At 48.9% G+C, this 9,159-nt stretch overlaps 1 protein-coding gene across 1 annotated transcript in view; it reads right to left on the bottom strand.

The window, feature by feature from the left end:
• TTLL3 (tubulin tyrosine ligase like 3) overlaps positions 1-6,749 on the bottom strand; it is a 45,515-nt gene extending 38,766 nt beyond the window's left edge. Inside the window, exon 1 of the mRNA XM_075321449.1 lies at positions 6,707-6,749. The gene's annotated coding sequence lies outside the window, so the exon portion shown is untranslated. The remainder of the gene's footprint in view (positions 1-6,706) is intronic.
• Between the last annotated feature and the right edge of the window lie 2,410 nt (positions 6,750-9,159).

Below are 9,159 nucleotides of genomic sequence, written 5' to 3'. Positions count from 1 at the left end.
CGCCGAAGCGTAGGTATGCACCTGATAATGCTTGGTAAACGTGTGCAGACTCGACCAGGTAGCCGCCTGGCACACCTGCTGAGCCGTAGCCTGGTGCCGTAATGCCCAGGACGCACCCACGGCTCTGGTAGAATGGGCCTTCAGTCCTGATGGAATCGGAAGCCCAGCAGAACGGTAGGTGTGAAGAATTGGTTCCTTGATCCACCGCGCAAGGGTGGATTTGGAAGCCTGCGATCCTTTACGCTGACCAGCGACAAGGACAAAGAGTGCATCCGAGCGGCGCAGGGGCGCCGTGTGGGAAATGTAGATCCTGAGTGCTCTCACCAGATCCAATAAATGCAAACCCTTTTCAAATTGGTGAACTGGATGCGGACACAAAGACGGTAAAGTGATATCTTGATTGAGATGAAAGGAAGATACCACCTTGGGAAGAAATTCTGGAATTGGACGCAGAACTACCTTGTCCTGGTGAAACACCAGGAAGGGAGATCTGCATGATAACGCCGCCAGCTCGGACACTCTCCGAAGAGACGTGACCGCCACTAGAAAGGCCACTTTCTGTGAAAGACGAGAAAGGGAAACCTCCTTCATAGGCTCGAAAGGCGGCTTCTGGAGGGCAATTAGAACCTTGTTCAGATCCCAGGGCTCCAACGGCCGCTTGTAAGGGGGGACGATATGACAAACCCCTTGCAGGAACGTGCGTACCTGAGGAAGTCGCGCCAGGCGTTTCTGAAAAAATACAGATAGCGCGGAGACTTGACCTTTAAGGGAGCCAAGCGACAAACCTTTTTCCAACCCAGACTGCAGGAAGGAAAGAAAAATAGGCAATGCAAATGGCCAGGGAGAAACTCCCTGAGCAGAGCACCAAGATAGGAATATCTTCCACGTCCTGTGGTAGATCTTGGCGGAGGATGGTTTCCTAGCCTGTCTCATGGTGGCAACCACTTGATGAGATAAACCTGAGGCCGCTAGGATCCAGGATTCAATGGCCACACAGTCAGGTTCAGGGCCGCAGAATTCAGATGGAAAAACGGCCCTTGAGACAGCGAGTCTGGACGGTCTGGTAGCGCCCACGGTTGGCCTACCGTGAGGCGCCACAGATCCGGGTACCACGACCTCCTTGGCCAGTCTGGAGCGACGAGAATGGCGCGGCGGCAGTCGGACCTGATTTTGCGGAGCACTCTGGGCAATAATGCCAGAGGTGGGAACACGTAAGGTAGCTGGAATTGCGACCAATCTTGAACTAAGGCGTCTGCCGCCAGAGCTCGGTGATCGTGAGACCGTGCCATGAAAACCGGAACCTTGTTGTTGTGCCGTGACGCCATCAGGTCGACGTCCGGCATCCCCCAGCGGCGACAGATCTCCTGAAACACTTCCGGGTGAAGGGACCATTCCCCTGCGTCCATGCCCTGGCGACTGAGAAAGTCTGCTTCCCAGTTTTCCACGCCTGGTATGTGAACTGCGGATATGGTGGATGCCGTGTCTTCCACCCACGTCAGAATCCGCCTGACTTCCTGGAAGGCTTGCCGACTGCGTGTTCCCCCTTGGTGGTTGATGTATGCCACCGCTGTGGAGTTGTCCGACTGAATTCGGATCTGCTTGCCTTCCAGCCACTGTTGGAAGGCTTGTAGGGCAAGATAGACTGCTCTGATTTCCAGAACATTGATCTGAAGGGTGGACTCTTTCCGAGTCCACGTACCTTGAGCCCTGTGGTGGAGAAACACTGCTCCCCACCCTGATAGGCTCGCATCTGTCGTAACCACTGCCCAGGATGGGGGTAGGAACGACTTTCCTTTTGACAATGAGGCGGGAAGAAGCCACCACCTGAGAGAGTCCTTGGCTGTCTGAGAAAGGGAGACATCCCTGTCGAGGGACGTCGACTTCCCGTCCCATTGGCGGAGAATGTCCCATTGTAGTGGACGCAGATGAAACTGCGCGAAAGGGACAGCTTCTATTGCTGCTACCATCTTTCCTAGGAAGTGCATGAGGCGCCTCAAGGGGTGCGACTGGCCCTGAAGGAGAGATTGCACCCCTGTCTGAAGCGAGCACTGTTTGTCCAGTGGAAGTTTCACTATCGCTGAGAGAGTATGAAACTCCATGCCAAGATATGTTAGTGATTGGGTCGGGGTTAGATTTGACTTTGAAAAGTTGATAATCCACCCGAAACTCTGGAGAGTCTTCAGTGCCACGTTCAGGCTGTGTTGGCATGCCTCTTGAGAGGGTGCCTTGATAAGTAGATCGTCCAAATACGGGATCACAGAGTGACCTTGCGAGTGCAGGACTGCTACTACTGCTGCCATGACCTTGGTGAAGACCCGAGGGGCTGTCGCCAGCCCGAAAGGTAGAGCTACGAACTGCAGGTGTTCGCTTCCTATAACGAAGCGTAGAAAACGCTGATGCTCTGGCGCAATCGGCACGTGGAGATAAGCATCCTTGATGTCTATTGATGCTAGGAAATCTCCTTGAGACATTGAGGCGATAACGGAGCGGAGAGATTCCATCCGGAACCTCCTGGTTTTTACGTGTTTGTTGAGCAGTTTTAGATCCAGGACGGGACGGAACGACCCGTCCTTCTTTGGCACCACAAACAAATTGGAGTAAAAACCGTGACCTTGTTCCTGAAGAGGAACGGAAGTCACCACTCCTTCCACCTTTAGAGCGGACACCGCTTGCAGCAGAGCATCGGCTCGGTCGGGCGGTGGAGAAGTTCTGAAGAAGCGAGTTGGAGGACGAGAGCTGAACTCTATCCTGTACCCGTGAGACAGAATGTCTCTCACCCAACGGTCTTTGACCTGTGACAGCCAAATGTCGCCAAAGCGGGAGAGCCTGCCACCGGCCGAGGATGCGGAGAGAGGAGGCTGAAAGTCATGAGGAAGCCGTCTTGGTAACGGTTCTTCCGGCTGTCTTTTTTGGGCGTGATTGAGTCCGCCAAGAATCTGAGCCCCTCTGATCCTTTTGAGTCCTTTTGGACGAGGAGAATTGGGACCTGCCTGAGCCTCGAAACGAGCGAAAACCAGACTGTCCCCTCCTCTGTTGGGGCTTGTTTTGTCTGGGTTGAGGTAAGGATGAATCCTTACCCTTGGAGTGTTTAATGATTTCATCCAAACGCTCACCAAACAATCGGTCCCGAGAAAAAGGCAAACTGGTTAAGCACTTCTTGGAAGCAGAATCTGCCTTCCATTCTCTCAACCACAGGGCTCTGCGTAAAACCACGGAGTTGGCTGACGCCACCGCCGTACGGCTCGTAGAGTCTAGGACAGCATTAATCGCGTAAGACGCGAATGCAGACATTTGAGAGGTCAATGGTGCCACCTGCGGAGCAGATGCACGTGTGACCGTGTCGACCTGTGTAAGCCCAGCTGAAATAGCTTGGAGTGCCCATACGGCTGCGAATGCTGGCGCCAACGACGCTCCAATAGCTTCATAGATGGATTTCAACCAGAGCTCCATCTGTTTGTCAGTGGCATCTTTAAGTGCAGCCCCATCTTCCACTGCAACTAAAGATCTAGCTGCAAGCCTGGAGATTGGAGGGTCCACCTTGGGGCACTGTGTCCAGCCCTTGACCACGTCAGGGGGAAAAGGATAGCGTGTATCTTTAAGCCGTTTAGAGAAACGCTTATCTGGATAAGCGTGGTGTTTCTGGATTGCGTCTCTAAAGTCAGAGTGGTCCAGAAAAGTGCTTAATTTACGCTTGGGATACCTGAAATGGAATTTCTCCTGCTGTGAAGCAGACTCCTCAGCAAGAGGAGCTGGTGGAGAAATATCTAACATCTTATTGATGGACGCTATAAGATCATTCACTATGGCGTCACCATCCGGTGTATCCAGATTGAGAGCGGCCCCAGGATCAGAATCCTGATCAGTTACATCCGCCTCATCACCCATAGAGTCGTCCCGCTGGGACCCTGACCAGTGTGAGGAAGTAGAGGGCCGCTCATAGCGAGCCCGCTTAGGTTGTCTGGGACTGTCGTCCGAGTCAGAGCCGTCACCCTGGGGTGCATGTGACACCCCCGGAGCTCCGAAGTGTTCCAGCTGAGGGGGACTAGGGGGCAATGATTCAACAGTGCCCATGGTCTGAGTTACTGGTCTAGACTGCAATGTTTCAAGAATTTTAGACATAGTCATAGACAATCTGTCAGCAAAAGCTGCAAACTCCGTCCCTGTCACCTGGACAGCATTCACAGGTGGTTCTCCCTGGGTCACGTCCAGCAGAGGCCCCGGCCGAGTAATTGCCACAGGGGCCGAGCACTGCACACAATGGGGGTCAGTGGAACCTGCCGGTAGAGCAGCCCCGCATGCGGTACAAGCAGCATATAAAGTCTGTGCCTTGGCACCGTTGTTTTTTGCGGACGACATGCTGTTGTCTCCTTGAGTAATCTAGGAGGGTATATAGCAGAGAATCACCAGCGACCGTACAGTGCAATGTATTGCAAGCACAAAATACAAAGTACACTACGGCACAAGTGGGGGTGAGCCCCTGAGGGCTGCTTACCGCCCGCTGAAAAGCGGGTGTGAGGTCGTAGAATCCCGTGTCTGGGTCTCCCCGTCTCCCCTCTGCAGCTCAGCGTGCAGACCGGAATGGCTGCCGGCGTTCTGTGAAGAGGGGCGGACCGTGGGCGTGCCACAAACAAAAGTGCGGGAAACTGCGTCCCTCTGTGCCTAGTGTGAGGGCTGGAGTATGTAAAGCAGACTCCAGCCCTCAGCGCTGATGGTCTGTACAGCGTCCCGCCCTCCCCCTGACTGGCAGGTGTGGGGGCGGGAACGAAACGAACTAGGCCGCAAAAGCCGGGGACTGTAGTAATAAGCGCGGCCGTCATATATGCACGGCCAGCGCGGAAGTCCCCGGCGCACCACAAATCCCAGCCGCGTCGCAGTAACGCTGACCCCAGCGGCCGGCTCGGCCGTTCGTACTAAGTCTACTCACTCAGCGAAGCTGCAGTGAGGAATGGCACAAGCGCAGCAGCGCTGTTAACCCCGGCGCACTAACACACCCAGCAATGCTGCAGTGTGCGTGCGGTATACACGGGGACACGGAGTACCTTGATGAAGCAGGGCCCTGTCCCTGAGGAAACTCAGCTCCAAATCCAACAGATCTTCCAGGGGCTGTGGGTGGAGCACGGTCTCAGTGCCTGGAGACCGGGAAAGTCCCACTTCACCCAGAGCCCTAATGGGGATGGGGAAGGAATCAGCATGTGGGCTCCAGCCTCCGTACCCGCAATGGGTACCTCAACCTTAACAAACACCGCCGACAGAAAGTGGGGTGAGAAGGGAGCATGCTGGGGGCCCTCTTTTCTTCCATCCGACATAGTCAGCAGCTGCTGCTGACTAAACAGTGGAGCTATGCGTGGATGTCTGACCTCCTTCGCACAAAGCATAAAACTGAGGAACCCGTGATCCCACGGGGGGGTGTATAGCCAGAAGGGGAGGGGCCTTACACTTTTAAGTGTAATACTTTGTGTGGCCTCCGGAGGCAGTAGCTATACACCCAATTGTCTGGGTCTCCCAATTAGGAGCGACAAAGAAATTTTGTTCTATCTTTTCCTGGGACAGCACTGCAGATCTGACCCTGTGATACAATGTACAGTGTCAGTGCGCAGCTTGTATAACAGGGGAAATTTGGTGTCCTCTAAATAACTCAACACAGCCATTAATGTGTAAACTGCTAAACCATTATGTCTAAGATAACAGCAGCACAGTGTATTTCAGGAGACGCCGGAGCCATTTTTGTGAAGGTGTACTCATTTTAATTATGTGATCCTTAAAAGGGGGTTCTCGTGTGCCGCTTTGGAATGGTGCCGGCGATCTTGCATCTGCATATAACCGCTGGGACATGTATGATCGGCGGGTGTTGATATGTACGTGCAGGAGCAACATCAACAGACACTGCATGGGACAACCCTTTTAGACCCCTTTTTACATGCAGCAGGTCTGTTGCAGAAGTTGAGAGACTATCCCATTCACTTTAATGGGGTTTGAAGAATCCCTTTGTGTGCTGCAGAAACAACCGCAATCAGGTGCACAGAGCATCAGATAGGTTTTTAGTCGCACGGGAATATATCAAAAACTTTAACTTTTTTTTCCTTTCCGTTATTAGTACAATGCTGCCACCTTCTGGCTATTCTGGGGACTGCTAACTACAGGGCTGGCCCCCGTTCTATCCTGGCCAGGTGGTGTTGAATAGTGCTGCTGGTCGCACTGGCGTCCTGCTGCTCCATTCTGACTCTATGGCGCTCATCGGTACCGTAGCAATGGATGCAGGTCACTCTCTTCAGCTCGGTCTGGCCATAGTTTTGTAGGCCAAAAGGGAAGACAAGTCAACCCCCCCCCCTCCCCCCAATTCTGAACCTCAGAGACCCAATGACACAGCGTATGGGTGATAATTTAATACACCCCTTTAAGGATGGACGCGCTCTGTAAAAATGGGGTTTTAAAGGCAGAAAAAGAAACAATTCTTTAAATGTTAACCCTTTCACTTGTCACACGTAGTAAATGAAAGTGGAGCCGAGGCCTAATAATAACCACCACCTTGTGGGTTTGACATTACTGTAGATTGCGCCACTTCACCAACCGTCGCACTACTACACCCCTCCCCCATACGGCCCTGGTGACATTTCCTCTTTCTGGAGTCATAGTCCTAGGCAGGCTCAGGAGGAAGCGCTCTGGGGTCATTTTCCTCACAGAAATCACCAGGCCGAAAAATACTCACTAGGCCTCATAGATGGTAACTAACAGGAGAACTTTGCTTGCTGTCCATAGCAACCAATCACAGCTCAGCTTTCATTTATTTATCTACTCTGGAAAAATGAAAGCTGCTCTGTGATTGGTTGCTATAGGCAACGAGCCTAGATTTTTCTTTTAGGCCGTGATTTCAGAACTTGGTGACCCCAGTAGGTCAGATGTAGGTTCATGGCTATGAATGCTCACCTGTAGGGGGCATATGTTAATACCTCAGAAGATCGGGAGCACATGGCCAGGTTAGGCTACTTTCACACATCAGTTTTTTGCCATCAGGTTCAATCCGGAAAAAAACGGGTAAAACGGATCCGGTACCGCATCCGTTTTTTCCCCATAGACTTGCATTGTTACCGGATTGTACCGGATGGCTTTGCGTTGCATCCTTTTTTTCCGGATGCGGCAAAATTAGTTAAAGCGGCGGCCGGAGGCAACGTAGCTTGCAACGTTTTTTTGTCCGGCAAAAAAAACGCATCGCGCCGGATCCGGCGCGATACGGCGTGTTTTACAATAGAAGCCTATGGACGCCGGATCCGGCGTAATGCGGTAAAAAACGGATGCGGCCGCCGGATCCGTTTTTCTAAACTGAGCATGCTCCAATGTAATTAACAAAACGGATCCAGCCAAAAAACGGACGAAAAGGATGCAAAAACGGATGCAAACCGTATCCACCGGATCCGTTTTTTAACGGATCCGGCATAACGGATCCGTTAAAAAACGGATCCGGTGGATACGGTTTTCACTTTTTTTTCAGGATCCGTTGGATCAGGAAAAAAAAGGACTGTGCCTGAATGCAGAAAACTGATGTGTGAAAGTAGCCTTAGTTTGTCGTCGTAGGAGGAATAATAATCTGTATTTCTATAGCGCCAACATATTCCGCAGGGCTTTACAAATCAGTTATATACAGTATAATATATATATATTATAAAAAAAATGGGGATTCAACATTTTACTATGGGAGTTATCAATACGGTGCCCAAGTGTCATAATTCATGAACATCCACCAGAAAACTGACATTTGAGCCTCTAATATCCCCTCCCAATGTGGCGATAAACCTCTCCCCCAAAATGTCAACAACTAAAAAAAAAAAAACACCTTACTATTGCAGAGGTTTTCGGAGATATACATACATATACATACACACACAAAAACTCCATGCAGCTCAAGTCATAGAAGAAATAAGCGGTGAAACCTTAAAAACCACTTCCTAATGAAAACGTGACCATCACTGATATCAACGTGTGAAACATAGGAGAGAGCAGTATTATAGTGGTTATATTCTTGTACATAGGGGGCAGTATTATAGTAGTTATATTCTTGTATATAGGGGGCAGTATTATAGTAGTTATATTCTTGTACATAGGGGCAGTATTATAGTAGTTTTATTCTTGTACATAGGGGCAGTATTATAGTAGTTATATTCTTGTACATAGGGGCAGTATTATAGTAGTTATATTCTTGTACATAGCGGGCAGTATTATAGTAGTTATATTCTTGTACATAGCGGGCAGTATTATAGTAGTTATATTCTTGTACATAGCGGGCAGTATTATAGTAGTTATATTCTTGTATATAGTGGGCAGTATTATAGTAGTTATATTCTTGTACATAGCGAGCAGTATTATAGTAGTTATATTCTTGTATATAGTGGGCAGTATTATAGTAGTTATATTCTTGTACATAAGGGGCAGTATTATAGTAGTTATATTCTTGTACATAGTGGGCAGTATTATAGTAGTTATATTCTTGTACATAGGAGCAGTATTATAGTAACTATATTCTTGTACATAGGGGGCAGTAGTATAGTAGTTATATTCTTGTACATAGGGGGCAGTATTATAGTAGTTATATTCTTGTACATAGGGGGCAGTATTATAGTAGTTATATTCTTGTACATAGGAGCAGTATTATAGTAACTATATTCTTGTACATAGCGAGCAGTATTATAGTAGTTATATTCTTGTATATAGTGGGCAGTATTATAGTAGTTCTATTCTTGTACATAAGGGGCAGTATTATAGTAGTTATATTCTTGTACATAGGGGGCAGTATTATAGTAGTTATATTCTTGTACACAGGGGGCAGTTATAGTATATTCTTGTACATAGGGAGCAGTATTATAGTATATTCTTGTACATAGGGAGCAGTATTATAGTAGTTATATTCATGTACATAGGGAGCAGTATTATAGTAGTTATATTCTTGTATATAGTGGGCAGTATTATAGTAGTTATATTCTTGTACATAGGAGGCAGTATTATAGTAGTTATATTCTTGTACATAGGGAGCAGTATTATAGTATATTCTTGTACATAGGGAGCAGTATTATAGTGGTTATATTCTTGTACATAGGGGGCAGTATTATAGTAGTTATATTCTTGTATATAGTGGGCAGTATTATAGTAGTTATATTCTTGTACATAGAG

The sequence above is a fragment of the Anomaloglossus baeobatrachus genome, chromosome 8, assembly GCF_048569485.1.
Source record: "Anomaloglossus baeobatrachus isolate aAnoBae1 chromosome 8, aAnoBae1.hap1, whole genome shotgun sequence".
NCBI lineage: Eukaryota > Metazoa > Chordata > Amphibia > Anura > Aromobatidae > Anomaloglossus > Anomaloglossus baeobatrachus.
This window is presented reverse-complemented; position numbering and strand designations above follow the sequence as displayed.